General features: G+C 40.3%; 1 long non-coding RNA gene across 2 annotated transcripts in view; it reads left to right on the forward strand.

The window, feature by feature from the left end:
- The first annotated feature begins 1,248 nt into the window (after positions 1 to 1,248).
- LOC126491237 (uncharacterized) overlaps positions 1,249 to 14,142 on the forward strand; it is a 21,386-nt gene continuing 8,492 nt past the window's right edge. The window contains exons 1-3 of one of the 2 annotated variants that reach the window (XR_007589345.1): positions 1,249 to 1,313; positions 2,790 to 2,913; positions 10,350 to 10,432. This is a non-coding gene — a long non-coding RNA (uncharacterized lncRNA). The remainder of the gene's footprint in view (positions 1,314 to 2,789; positions 2,914 to 10,349; positions 10,433 to 14,142) is intronic. The other variant, XR_007589346.1, reaches the window with a different exon arrangement.

Genomic DNA, 14,142 nt, shown 5'->3' on the forward strand with positions numbered 1-14,142 from the left:
GACACGCCCTTCCCCCGCCCTCTCTCGGGCGTGGCCTGAGGGGGCGTGACCTGAAGGGCGTTGTCGGAGAGGAAGAGTCTGGGAAAGGGGGGCTGGAATGCTTAGGACCCCTCCAAGGTCTCGCCCCAGCTTCCCGTATGGTGATCCCAGGAGGAGGTGCGGGGGGGGGCAGGGCGGTTCTAGAGCAAGGCCCCCTGCAGTCCCAGGCATCAGAGAGGAAGGAGTGCCCTCGTGTACGGGGTGCTGAGGCCAGCCTGGGGCACAGAGTAGGTGGTGTGAAAGGAAGGAGCCCACACCACCGTCCTCTCCCCAAAGCAGACGGGTTCCCGGGAGGTGCATTTACTTTTTTTCAAACAAAACTAATTTATGAAGTATCTGGCCTCTAGCTGGCGGTCCTCCCAGTTGGTGGACACAGTGCCAACCGTGGTGAAGTTTGTATTATACCACAAACAAACAAGCTAAGGGTGTTGCCAAGCGACAGCATAGAGAATCCACTTTTGTTAATAGAAAGAACCCGGAAGGCTTCTGTAAATAAGGATGTGATCTTGGGTGTCTCTTGAAAGATGACAAGGAACCAACCTTGGGAATGGGGGCAGTTTTGTTCATGAGAGTCAGGCCTGGATTCTAACGCTACATGTTTACAGTGCCGAGAGCCAGAACACTCCCAGCCTCCAGTTGCCTCCCTTGGGGTTTGTGGCTGAAAACCTCACGTTTGAAAAATCACTGCTCTTTTATTTTTCCTTCTTTGCTCTTAATACAAACTGTTCAGAGAAATGTGGAGGTACACGAAATAAACTTTTAAAGCCATTTTATTTCGAATAAACACAGAATTACAGCTGCAAAGACATTACAGAAGGACCCGCTTCCCACGTTACTCGTGCCTGTAGTTTCAAAACAGGAAATTGACCCTGGCAGAATATGTATATTAATACGCCACCTTATCGCACACGTAATTCTTGCGACCACAGTTATAAAGATATGGAGCTATTGCATCCCTGCCCAGATCTTCCTCTTGGTCCCTTAATCAGTGTTGGCTGTGTGATTTCAGATGCTGCACAGTGGTTTGCTCTCAGGAAACGATACAGATTCCTGGACTTTATAGCTGTTGTTGTGAAGAACAGAACACGGAACAGTAGAGAGAAATAAAGGCGGCCTTTGTTCGAGGCGAAAGTTCTAAACTTTTAAACCTTCTGACTCATCTCTCCCGAGCTGACTTCCCATAATATAGGTCACATGCTTGCAAAGACCTGATTCTAGCCCTGGGGATGGTGGCGCAGCTCACACAATCGCAATCGCGTTATCAGCCTTTCCAGGTACGGGGTTGAGTAGAGAAGGACGGGCTGAAGTCGTTAACAGTCTGATCTCTTGGACTCCTCCTTGATCAAGCGCCCAGCTTCATCCATATTTTCTTTCTGTTATAAACATGGCCCAGAGGCTTGAACTTCCTGTCTGTGCTGTGGCTCTCAGGGAAGCAGAGTAAATAGGAAATTAAACCCTTTTTGCATACGGTGATAAGGTATTTAGGTTTCACGGCTTTTTACTGGAAAAGAAAATGGTATTTCAAAGTGTGTTTGTCAGCACTGCTCCGGCTATGAACTGAACTCTCATGGCAGCCCCAGCCGGCGTCATTTCTGAAGAACTGCCCTTCGGGACACAGGGCTTGGTAAACATTTGCCGCACTTAATTCAGATTGCATCAGTTCTAGCATCAATTCTGGGCCCCAGTGAAGAGCAAACTTCTGGGAATAGATGAGAGTTTCCAATTCTGACTTAGATATTTTGACTATCACTTGCCAAAAATACTGTTATATTTTGACTTTCACATGAATTCTTTGTAAATGCCTGCTTTAAATAAACTTTAAAAATAAGTTTTAGGGGGGTCCAGTGGTTAGGAGTACTTTTGTTCTTTCAGGGGACTACTTTAGTTCTCAGCACCCACACTGGGCAGTTCATAGCCACCTGTAACATCAGTTTCAAGGGATGTATCTATTCTCTTCAGGACCCCGAGAAGACCAGACACACATGCAGGCAACACACACACACACACACACACACACACACACACACACCCCACAAATATCTCCCTTTAAAATTCCCAGAATGATTAGAAGTTAGAATTTTCTAAAAGAGGGCAGGAGACATGGCTTGCTCCCTAGTCATGGGGATGGAAGTTTAGATCCAGGCAGTGATCCACTGTGGAGCCAGCCCTGCAGCCCTGCAGCAAAGGAAAAGTGTTGTGTATGTCTAACTTGTTCTATGACCAATAAAGACTTGGGAGTCAGATATTGTAGTGAAAACTTGACAAATCAAAGAAGCAGCAGAGGAGTGACCAGCTGACCTCTCCGCACTTCCCAGACCATAAAGGGTTCAACAGAAAGCCCATGACTCCTCAAGTCCCTCCCTACTCCTTCCTGTGCACGTTATCCATATCCTCGGTCCTCCATAGTCTCTATGACTAATTCTTTACACACCCTAAATCATTTACTTATTCCTTTACAACTTGCATTTTTACATCTTAAGTAATTTCCTGTGTTCCTTTAGCGGTAAGTTGTATCTGAAGCCTGATTATCCTTTACCATAAAGCCCATGAACAAGGCAAACCAGCCTGTGTTGTTAACAATGTTGTAACCTTGTGGGGAAGGAGCTGTTAGACTGGCAAAGCTATCACTATCCTAGGTGTCAGACACAATCAGATCTGTACAGCAATTTCCTTTATCATTTTATTAAAAGTAAAACCTGAGAGATCCACAGAGCAACTGGGAAAGGACCCTGCCTCTCTCTACTTTCCAGATCGAAAGGACCACACAACCTCTGCCTCCCACCTTCCTGTGTGTCCTCCTGTCCTCTGAGGCCACCAGGAAACTCTATGGTCCACACTAACCAACAGAATGAGGACTCCACTCTCCGAATCAAGGTCAGACACCATTGGTGGCCTCAGAGCAATCAACACAAACAGATCTCCTCCAACACCCCTTCCCCCTTTTTGTCTAAATAAAAAGGAAAGGTTTTAACTCTATCATAGTAAAACTATATACAGTAAGAACAATTACCAGGCTGGGAGATGGCGGCCTTTAATCCCAGCACTCAGGAGACAGAGGCAGGTGGAGCTCTGTGAGTTCAAGGCCAGCCTGGTCTACAGAGTGAGTTCCAGGACAGGCTCCAAAGCTACATAAAGAAATGCTGTTTTGGAAGAAAAATAAAAGAACAGTTGTCAGGTATTGTCTAAATAGAATGGAAAGATATTAACTTTAACAAATGAAACTATAGGCAATAATAACAATTATCAATAAGAACTACATTCACAATACTCTGTTATCCATCATCTCTTGGTAAGTCCAAAATGTTGAACCTAGTTTACTTTCCAGCATGACTAAGTAAAACTATAGTGATAGCTATCTGATCTTCAACGCCATCAAAAACCCAAGAAGGATATACTATTACTGAATAAATAGGAAGTGTAGGGCAAGCAACTTCCAAAGCTATGAGAAATGAAAGAGATATCTGGCTGTGTGAACCCAAGATTCCTCTGCAACATTAGAACATCTGTCTTTGGCCTACAGGCCTAGAATATCCGACAGACTTTTCTGTGAAGTAGGAATTTTAAAGAACTGGCCCATTTGTATTGGCAAAATTTGTAAGTTGCCTCCTTTTGTGTCTTGCTTGTCCGTTTTGGGCAGCATACTGTCCACAGTTGAGGCGGGAGTAGTTTCTTTGCCCCATGGCTAACTTTGACACAATGAAAGCCAACTCCATTGGAGTTTTCAGTGCCCATCATGCTCTTTGGTGCTGCCAGGAGCAGACACAGACAGATATCACTGTCATGAAAAGCCCCAGTTATTAAAACATTAAAATGGCATATTCTGTAGGTGTCTGAAGTGTTTAACAATAATCTATTATTTAAAATATGCTTCTGATTGACCTAACAGAATTATAAATTTGATTGTTATGGATGACTAACTACCAACCAGTGTTTCTTTATTATGTTAAATAGATTTCAAGTTCTAGAACTTTACATCACAATTTTAAATGAGCTGCATAGTTACAATACCTGAAACAAGAAATAGAAACATAAAATACAGTATAACAAAAATGATCTTAAATTTTTATCAACATAACAAAAATACCTTAACAAGAGTAGAAATGTATATACTGTATAACAAAAATAATCTTAAATTCATATCATTATGCAAAATATCTGAAACAATATATAGAGAGTATGTTCTAACAAAAAAAACCTACCTTAAATTTAGATCAATATACAAAAATCCATACCAGTGTAAAATATTTGTGATTAATAGTTGCTTTTTAGCTTAAAGTAGATTCAATAATCTGCCCTTTTATCCTAGCATTTCTATATCCCCCTTTTTTCTTTTCAGAAAGAGATCTTGAATCTAACCTTGCCTAGTTTCCTCCCTGACCATGACCAATAACTTGTAACTGACCCTCTTTAAACAAGGATAAGCATCAATAATCCACCTAGTGATCAAAAAGCATCCACCCCACCTCTTGGGAATGTGGGCATTGTGTTCTTAAAATGACTTCCTGTTGTCTGTGGGAGACAGAATATTTGGGGGACTCTAAGAAAATTAGGATGATGGTGAAGTTCTAGAGGAGCTAGTTGTTGTCCGGTCTTGGTGTGCTGGGATAAGGCAGGGCTTCTCTGGAGTCCTGGCTGGAGTAGTCTGAGGCTGCACCATCTTACCTAGCTGTCTTGAAATCGCCCTGAGCAGTTTATAGCCAACAACTGATCTTTGCATGATGTTTATCAGTTTAGTGGCATTACACAATCCAGGTGGAATCATCATTGTGCGGTCCCATCATCATTTTGGAGACTTCAAAATTCGCTGTTAGAAATGTTCACAGTTCACTGCAGAAAACTTAAACATTTTAAATGCATATGCAGCAGATCTTGAAGAAACTAAAGGACTGCAACCTATTAAATACAACAAGGACAAACAGACTTCATCCATAGTTACTTGCTTCAGCCTCAAGCTTGAAATTGCATATAGAAAGCTAGATGAAGACTAAATCTAGAATTAGTTAGTACTCTATATGACCATGAAAACACAACAGAAAGCTTAAACATATATACATATATTAGTCTTATAAATTTTGAGATAATATTTATACCTTAAGAAAAGTTTGAAAGCATCAAAATAAATCTGAGGGATTTGAGATTAGTGGCAAGAGACTAGTCCTTAAAGTTAGGTTTTCTTGTGTCCCATAGCAGGTGGCTCTTCTGACACAAGACAGGGACTTTGGCTTTCTTGGGTGTAAGAAAGAAGACAGCCACTCTATAGCTTTAATTTCGAATTGAGTTGGGACTACATAAAGACCATCTGCCTAGCATGTCTATGGAGAACTGTAGAAACAAATGTTTTGATAGATTTATGAACTTTTATCTTGTTAGAATACCATTAGGCCAATTTACTCCTTTTCTGGGGACATTTTCTGTGGATGATTCTCCCTTCTTCAGATGTTTTATTTCTCCAGTGGTTTTCAGATTCCTTAGATGCTTTTTTTTATTCTCTTAGAAAGACAAAAATAAAATCATGCATTAATCCTAACTTTGGGGAGTTTTTCTTTCCTTTTTTGAACAGGTTACATTGGATCAAATGAAAGAAATTTGTTAGTCTTTTAAGTTAATTCAGATTGAATGGTCATGAAGTTAGATGAACTACTGCCTCTCCTAACCAAGAGGTCTCTTCTGTTTAAATCAAATCTTTAATCTTGAAACAATCTTGATGGTATTCATAACTTTTCTTTTCTTGTGGAAACAAAAACAAAATCTCTTCCCCAACATAACACATATTCTGGTTTCCATTCTGATGTCAACACATCTTTAAATTATACAGACTGATTTAATTCATCCATTTTTTTCTCTTATCCAATGTCTTTCCACAACTGTCATTCCTTTCTCATTAGCATTTAAACAATTTAAATTTAATAACTCATTGTGCAATCTGTCTCTGAGGGTCTTTATTACACTTTTCTGTTTATTAGGCATATTTTTATGGTATGATTAGATATTTCTATAATTGCTGGTTCTATAGGTATACTTGTGATATGCTTTATAATGCAATATATTAAAAAGTGTTTCATTTTACTAGAGACATATGCTGGAGCATTGTCAGTCTTAATTTGTATAGGTATCCCCCATGATGTCCACAGCTTCTAATAAATGTGTAATTACACAACCAACTTAGAGCAATTGCCCATTGAAATCCTGAATACGTTAAGATGTGTTTTCCATTGCTGCAACTAATCACATCCCCAGAGATTCATTGCTATGTTAGCCATATATGGTTTTAATTTTTATATTCTTGCACTTTGTTTAACCCGAGATAAAATTCCAATCCCAAGAAGTTGGACATTTACCTTCTGAAGAGGCCAATCTGGATGCCAAGATTTTGGTGAAATTATTGTTACAACCATGCCTGTGTCAATTAAACTTTCAATTATAATTCCATTTATCCATATTTTCGCTTTGGTCTTTGGTCATTTATAGAAGTTTGGTCTCTCCTGAAAATTTTGTTCTATCTGTTAAAGTCACTCCAGAGCAGTATGGTTTTAACAATGGGTATTAGGTCCTCTGTGGAGGAGTTCCCTCGTGCTGACAGGGAATGATTGAACCACATATGACATTGGGGCCTTCAAGAGGCCCCCTAAGGCATGTTTTCGTCTGCCCTTGTTGGTTTGCATTCATTGGTCCAGTGTCAACCTTTGCCACATGTTCTGCATACTTTAGAAAGCTGGGGCCTTCCTTTTGGATTATATCTAGAAAAAACATTGTTTCTAAGAAGGCCTTATCTACAATCCCTTTTTTAAATTCATGGTTTTTAAATTTTCTTATTGATATCTATTGAGCTCTGCATTTTTCTCTGCTCCCCTCAATGCCTCTCCTCTCTCCCCTCAGTCCTCCCCCAAGGTCCCCATGCTCCCAATTTACTCTGGAGATCTTGTCTTTTTCTACTTTCTACTTCCCATGTAGATTAGATCTATGTAAGTCTCTCTTAGTGACCTCATTGTTGTCTAAGTTCTCTGGTATTATGATTTGTAGGCTGGCTTTCTTTGCTTTATGTTTAAAAACCACCTATGAGTGAGCACACGTGATAATTGTCTTTCTGGGTCTGAGTTACCTTACTCAAAATAATGTTTTCTAGCTCCATCCATTTCCTGTGAAATTCAAGAAGTCATTATTTTTTTCTGCTGTGTAGTACTCCAGTGTGTAAATGTACCACATTTTCCTTAGCCATTCTTTGGTTGAGGGACATTTAGGTTGTTTCCAGGTTCTGGCTATGACAAACAAAGCGGCTATGAACATAGTTGAGCACATGTCCTTGTGGCACGATTGAGCATCCTTTGGATATATACCCAAAAGTGATATTACTGGGTCTTGAGGAAAGTTGTTTCCTAATTTTCTGAGAAATTGCCACACTGACATCCAAAGAGGCTGTACCAGCTTGCATTCCCACCAGCAATGCAGAAGTGTTCCCTTTTCCCCACAACCTCATCAGTGTTGTTGATCTTGGTCATTCTTACAGGTGTAAGATGGAATCTCAGAGTTGTTTTGATTTGCATTTCTCTGATGACTAAGGATGCTGAACATTTCCTTAAGTGTCTTTCAGTCATTTTAGATTCCTATGTTGAGAGTTCTCTGTTTAGGTATGTACTCCATTTTTTTTTACTGGATTATGTGCTCTTTTGGTGTCCAATTTCTTGAGTTCTTTATATATTTTGGAGATCAGACCTCTGTCTGATGTGGGGTTAGTGAAGATCTTTTCCCATTCTGTAGGCTGTCGTTTTGTCTTGTTGACCATGTCCTTTGCTTTACAAAAGCTTTTCAGTTTCAGGAAGTCCCATTTGTTAATTGTTTCTCTCAGTGTCTGTGTTGCTGGAGTTATATTTAGGAAGTGTTTCCCTGTACTTCCAGAAAGGCCTGGAAAATCCAGATCCCTCTAGCAGAAAAAAATAGAGCCAAAAATCCATTTTAGCTGGTTCAGTGACTCTGTTTTAAGAACTAGTTGAAGATAAAGTTAGATTATAATCTTGAAAAACACAAGTTACCCCCTTGTGGTGATCACTGGTATTTTTGGAATTTTCCAGTGACGCCCTCCCTACCCTCTTTGGATTACTGGGTTGTGGTTTCTTCCCTTAAATACCCCTTCTCCCACTACTCGGGATTGAACTCTCTACCCCTTCTCCCACTACTCAGGATCAAACTCTCTACCCCTGCGTGGGAAATGAGTTTCGGCCCCAGTGCACTGGTTCCTGTCCTGTCAATAAACCTCATGTGATTGCAGCAAGGACAGTCTCTCATGAGTTCCTGGGGGGTTGTGTTATCCCGAGACTTGTGTGAGAGTCTCCCAGCTCGTGAGGTCTTTCAGTGTCTTGACAGGTTTATTTGAACAAAGCAACTCCTGAGTGAGTTCTTCAGTCACAGAAATCAAGGCTGGAGAAGCTGCCCACCTGAAGTAAAGCAAGGGGATTATATAGGTTATAGGTGAGGGGTGATGATGTGTCTGCCACAAGTTGGGTTTGTGCCCAAGAATGGTCAAAAGCTGAATGCTTAAGCGGGGATGGAGGCAGCTGGCCACTCCAGGGAAGGAAGCTGCTGTAGCCACCAAGAAAATAGAACTGGGCTTTTGGTGCCTTCCCTTTGTTTGGAGACTCTGAGTGTCTGGGGTTGGAGAAGGAGACAGGAATGCAACTTCCCAGAGAGCAAGGATTAACTGGAGCTGCCGACAGCATTGGTCTAGCTTTGTCTTTGCTCACTTTTCAGCTCTAGCTATTTGGATAAACTAAGTAATACAAGAACCTGCAATATTCTAGGTTTGATCCCCCAAGAAAGTCCTTTTACAAGGTCAGGCATTCAGGCAATCCACATTCCCTCAGGGACCTGAAGAAATTTCCTGCTTGCTAAAAAAGGGAGACAAATTCTTATCTTTGGCAGGAGGAACTTTCCACCCTTCTATTAACACAGGACTGGTGCCTACTGTCAAGGTCCACACCCCAGCTCACGAGCCTCCTTTCTCCCATCTATCCTACACGCCACTGAAGAGTTTAAAAAGTGTATTCTTTTTCAGTAGACATGCTGGCAGCCATCACGATTCACTATCAGATTGTGTCTGTCTCCTCCTCTCCCCTCGCCAGCTCCACAAAAAAAGAAAAGGGTATTTGTAGCTAAAAAGCATAATATATGGGTTTTTTTATTGCTTTTTCTCATATGTTGTTGGCATTTGCTTAGCATTTCAGGTCACCAAATTAAATACTGATTGATGATGATGATGGTAACATTAGGACGTGGAGATGGGGCTCAAGATGTGCTATGAGTCTCTAAGTGAATGAGTCCTAAGGAAATTTAATCAGTCTTTTTCCTGTACTCATTAGAAATGCTTCAGTAAGAACAGGGAAGTTCGTAATTATCTCCTACTTTAAACGACCAGTCCAGGCTGTTCTTGCAGCCTTTAATGACGTCAGCCAACCAAACACTTGCAGAAACAAAAAAGACAAGCCTTGTGTTTGTGCCAATCTGTTGGGTCCAGGGGTTGCGGCGCAACGATGGGGGCAGAGAACAGACTACCAAAGCCTGTTAAACCAGAAGCAAGCTTTATTATGGAAAAAGAAAGAAAAAAATCTCTATGAGCACACAAAGATTATCAGCTATAGCTGTGACCACAGCCAGAGAATGGGTTTCTGTAGCTGTGGCAATGAGGGCTGGTTTTGGACCTCCTCTTATAGTAAAATCAAGCACCAGGTGTGGGCCAAAGAGCTTTTACATCCCTGAGGCCAGGCTTAAAGTCACATTGCATTTTAAGTTTTACAGCTTTTGGTTGAAGGACATTAGACTGTTAACTAGCATGCTTGTGAAAGCCTGTGGCTGACACAGCCACTTTTCACTGTCCCTGAAGGATGCAAGGCAGACAGTAGAGTCAGATAGGGGACAGTTAAAAATTAGGGGAAACAAGCAGAGGGTCCCATAGAGGCAATAGTTAGAAGCTAACCTTTGTCTGCGGTACCTGCCTGGCTGGGAAGCTGGGAGGCAGGAGACAATTGTTAAAAGTTTACCTCTGTCTACGTGGCTGCCAGGATGTCTGCTCTTAAGGCAGAAAGTGTTTGCTAAAGGTTAACACTGGTTGTCAACATTATTTATTTATTTTTCTCCCAAAATGTGTTCGGGCTTACAACTTTATATTACTATATTCCTGGACTGGTCACTTTATTTCTACATTCTATTTCTGGACTCTTCACTGTCCAGCTTGGCAAATCTGGTATGTTTCTTTGGGTGTGTATATTATAATTTACTATAAAACAGTAAGACTTTTTGTCTTTTCTTTTTTTTTTTTTCAGGAAATTGTTCCAGGACGTGAGTCATCGTAGAGGATTTTGTTCATTTGGGGTGTGGCAACAGATCCATTACCTCACAGTATGTGGTAAGATATCAGGAGTTCAGCTTTAGGAGCTTATGGTGGGGGACATTGCATTGTTGTTATTTAATAGGTTTGTCCAAGGGGCACTATAACTATTTGGTTTTTAAGTTCCCTTCGACAATGTTTATTGAAGTTCTACTCTCTGCTGGACAGCGTAGTAGGTGTTTATTGTGTATCAATAAACAAAATGACAACTCTTCCTGTCCTTATTGATCTAGTATTAGCTTTTGCACATATTAGTTGTTAGAATTTCTATAACAATGTCCTATGGACAGGGTGACTTAAGCTCCAGAAATTTGCTTTTCTTGTTTTAGAGCAGTGGTTCTCAACTTTCCTAATGCTGAGACCTTTGATACAGTTCCTCACGTGTGGTGACTGCTATCATTTCCATCACTCAGTGCTAGCCATCCCATGTGTAATGGTCTGTCCTGTCCCTTTAAGAGACAAGCCCTGCCCACTGCCCCCTTCCACCAAGGCAAGCTGATCTTCCTTCTGCTTCCAGCCTGTGCTCTCTCTTTGCCCTGTCTCTTCAGAAGAGGTGGCTCAGGCCTTTTCTCCTCCCCCCTTTCCCCCTCTCTCTTTTTCTCTCCCCTTTTCCTTTTACTGAGTAAACTATATCCAAACTCACTCTGCATGGTGTGCCTATCTGTCTCTCACCCGCCACAGCTCCTTGTGGGACCCACCTGCCCCTCATGGCCAGCTGTACCCCTTGGGGAACTGCGCCATTTTATCTAAATGCTCTGTGACTCAGCCAGGCTCTATCCACATTCCCTCCCACCCACGGGTGGGTCATCTGAGGATACGTGGAATTTCTTTCTTCAAAGACTTTAAATTCTTGTCAAATAGGTCTTTCACTTCTTTGGTTAGAGTTACCCCAATATACTTTATGTTATTTGTGGCTATTTTGTGAGAGGTGATGTTTCTCTGATTTCCCTCTCAGCTTCTTTATCATTTGTGTATAGGAGAGCTACTGATTTTTTCTGAGTTGATCTTGTATCCTGCCACATCACTGAAAGTATTCATCAGCTGTAGGAGTTCTCTGGTAGAGTTTTTGGGGTCACTTATGTACACTATCATGTCATCTGCAAATAATGAAAGTGTGACTTCTTCCTTTCCAGTTTGAATCCCCTTGATCTCCTTTTGTTGTCTTATTGCTATTGCTGAAACTTCAAGAACTATGTTGAAGAGATATGGACAGAGTGGACAGCCTTGTCTGGTTCCTGATTTTAGTGGAATCTCTTTGAGTTTCTCCCCATTTAATTTGATGTTGGCTATCAGCTTGCTGTATATTGCTTTTATTATATTTAGATATGTTCCTTGTTTTTCTGATCTCTCCAAGACCTTTATCATGAAAGGGTGTTGAATTTTGTCAAATGCTTTTTCAGCATCTAATGAAATGATCACGTTTTTTTTCTTTCAGTTTATTTATATGATGGATTACATTGATAGATTTTCATATTTTGAACCAGCCCTGCATCTCTGGGATGAAGCTGACTTAATCATGGTGGATGATTTTTTGATGTGTTCTTGGGTTCGGTTTGCCAGTATTTTATTTTTGCATCCATGTTCATAAGAGAGATTGATTTGTAATTCTCTTTCTTGGTTGAGTCTTTCTGTGGTTTTGGTATCAGGGTAGCTGTAGCCTCATAAAAAGAGTTTGGCAATGACTCTTCTGCTTCTATATTGTGAAATACATTAAGGAGTATAGGTATTAGCTCTTCTTGGACGTTCTGGTAGAATTCCGCATTGAAACCATCAGGTCCTGGGCTTTTTTTGGTAGGGAGGTTTTTGATAACAGCTTCTAGTTCTTCGCGACTAACAGGTCTATTTAGGTTGTTCACCTGGTCCTGGTTTAACTTTGGTATATGGTATTTATCTGTTTCTTTTTGTTCTAGAGCTTTCAGGTGTGCTGTTAAGTCACTAATGTGAGCTTTCTCTGTTTTCTTTATGTGGGCACTTAGTGCTGTGAACTTTCCTCTTAGCACTGCTTTCATGGTGTCCCATAGGTTTGGCTATGCTGTGCCTTCATTTTCATTGAATTCAAGGAAGACTTTAATTTCTTTATTTTTTCCTTGACCCAAGGGTGGTTCAATAGTTCACTGCTCCATTTCCATGAGTTTGTAGGATTTCTGAGAGTAATATTGTTGTTAAATTCTAAGTTTAATCCATGGTGATCCAATAAGACACAGGGGGTTACTCCAATTTTTTTTTATATCTGTGGAGGTTTGCTCTGTTACTGAGTATGTGAACCGTTTTAGAGACGGTTCCATGAGGTGCTGAGAAAAAAAGTGTATTTTTTTTGTGTTTGGGTAGAATGTTCTATAGATGTCTGTTAAGTCCATTTGATTCATTTCTCTTATTTGTCTGTTAACTTTCTATCTGGTTGACCTGCCCATTCATGAAAGTGGAGTGTTGAAGTTTCCTACTATTATTGTGTGGGATTTGATGTGTGATTTAAGTTTTAGTAATGTTTCTTTTACTTATGTGGGTGCTCTTTTATTAGGGGCATAGATGCTCAGGATTGAGACTGCATCTTGATGAATTGTTCCTGTTATGAGTATAAAGTGTTCTTCTCCATCTCTTATGACTGATTTTAGTTTGAGATCAATTTTGTTAGATATTAGAATAGCTATACCCACTTGTTTTTTAGGTCCATTTGATTGGAAAACCTTTTCCCAACCCTTTACTCTGAAGTAGTGTTTGTCTTTGAGGTTGAGGTGTGTTTCTTGTATACAGCAGAAGGCTGGATCCTGCTTTCATATCCATTCTCTTAGCCTGTGTCTTTTTATAGGTAAATTGAGTCTGTTGATATTAAGCAATATTAATGACCAGTAGTTGTTAATTCCAGATTTTTTTGGTAGTAGTGTTCGTGTGTTTCCCTTCTTTGGGTAGTGCTGGTGGAGGACTATCAGATGCCTGTGGTTTTGTGGGTATAGTTAGCTTCCTTGGGTTGGGGTTTTTCTTATAGTACTTTCTGTAAGGCTGGGTTTGTGGATACATATTGTTTAAATCTGTTTTTGTCATGTAATATCTTGTTTTCTCCATTGATGGTGATAGAAAACTTTGCTGGGTGTAGTAGTCTGGGCTTGCATCCATGGTCTCTTAGTATCTGCAGCATGTCTTATCAGGACCTTCTGTCTTTCATGGTTTCCATTGAGAAGCTGGGTGCAATTCTGATGGTTTTACCTTTATATATTACTTGACCGTTTTCCTTTGCAGCTCACAATTTTCTTTCTTCATTCTATATGTTTGTGTTTTGATTATTATATGGTGAGGGGATGCTTTTGTTTTTTGATCCGGTCTATTTGGTGTTCTGTAAGCTTCTTGTGCTTTCATAGGGATATTCTTCTTTAGGTTGGGAAAGTTTTCTTCTATGATTTTGTTGAATACATTTTTTGTGCCTTTGAGCTGGAGTTCTTCTCCCTCTTCTACACCTATTATTCTTAGGTTTGATCTTTTCATGGTGTCCCAGATTTCTTGGATGTTTTGTGTTAAGAATTTGTTGGATTTAATGTTTTCTTTGACCAATGAGTCTATTCCTTCTATAGTATCTTCAGCACCTGAGATTCTTTCTTCTATCTCTTGTATTCTGATGGTTATACTTGTCTCTGTAGTTCCTCATCATTTACCCAGATTTTCCATATCTAGAATTCCCTTGGTTTGTGTTTTAGTACCTTTATTTCAGTCTTCAAGTCTTTTTTTTTTTTTTTTTT

The sequence above is a fragment of the Alexandromys fortis genome, unplaced genomic scaffold (assembly GCF_014885135.2).
Source record: "Alexandromys fortis isolate MF-2015 unplaced genomic scaffold, M_Fortis_MF-2015_v1.1 scaffold_268, whole genome shotgun sequence".
NCBI classification, from domain to species: Eukaryota; Metazoa; Chordata; class Mammalia; order Rodentia; family Cricetidae; genus Alexandromys; species Alexandromys fortis.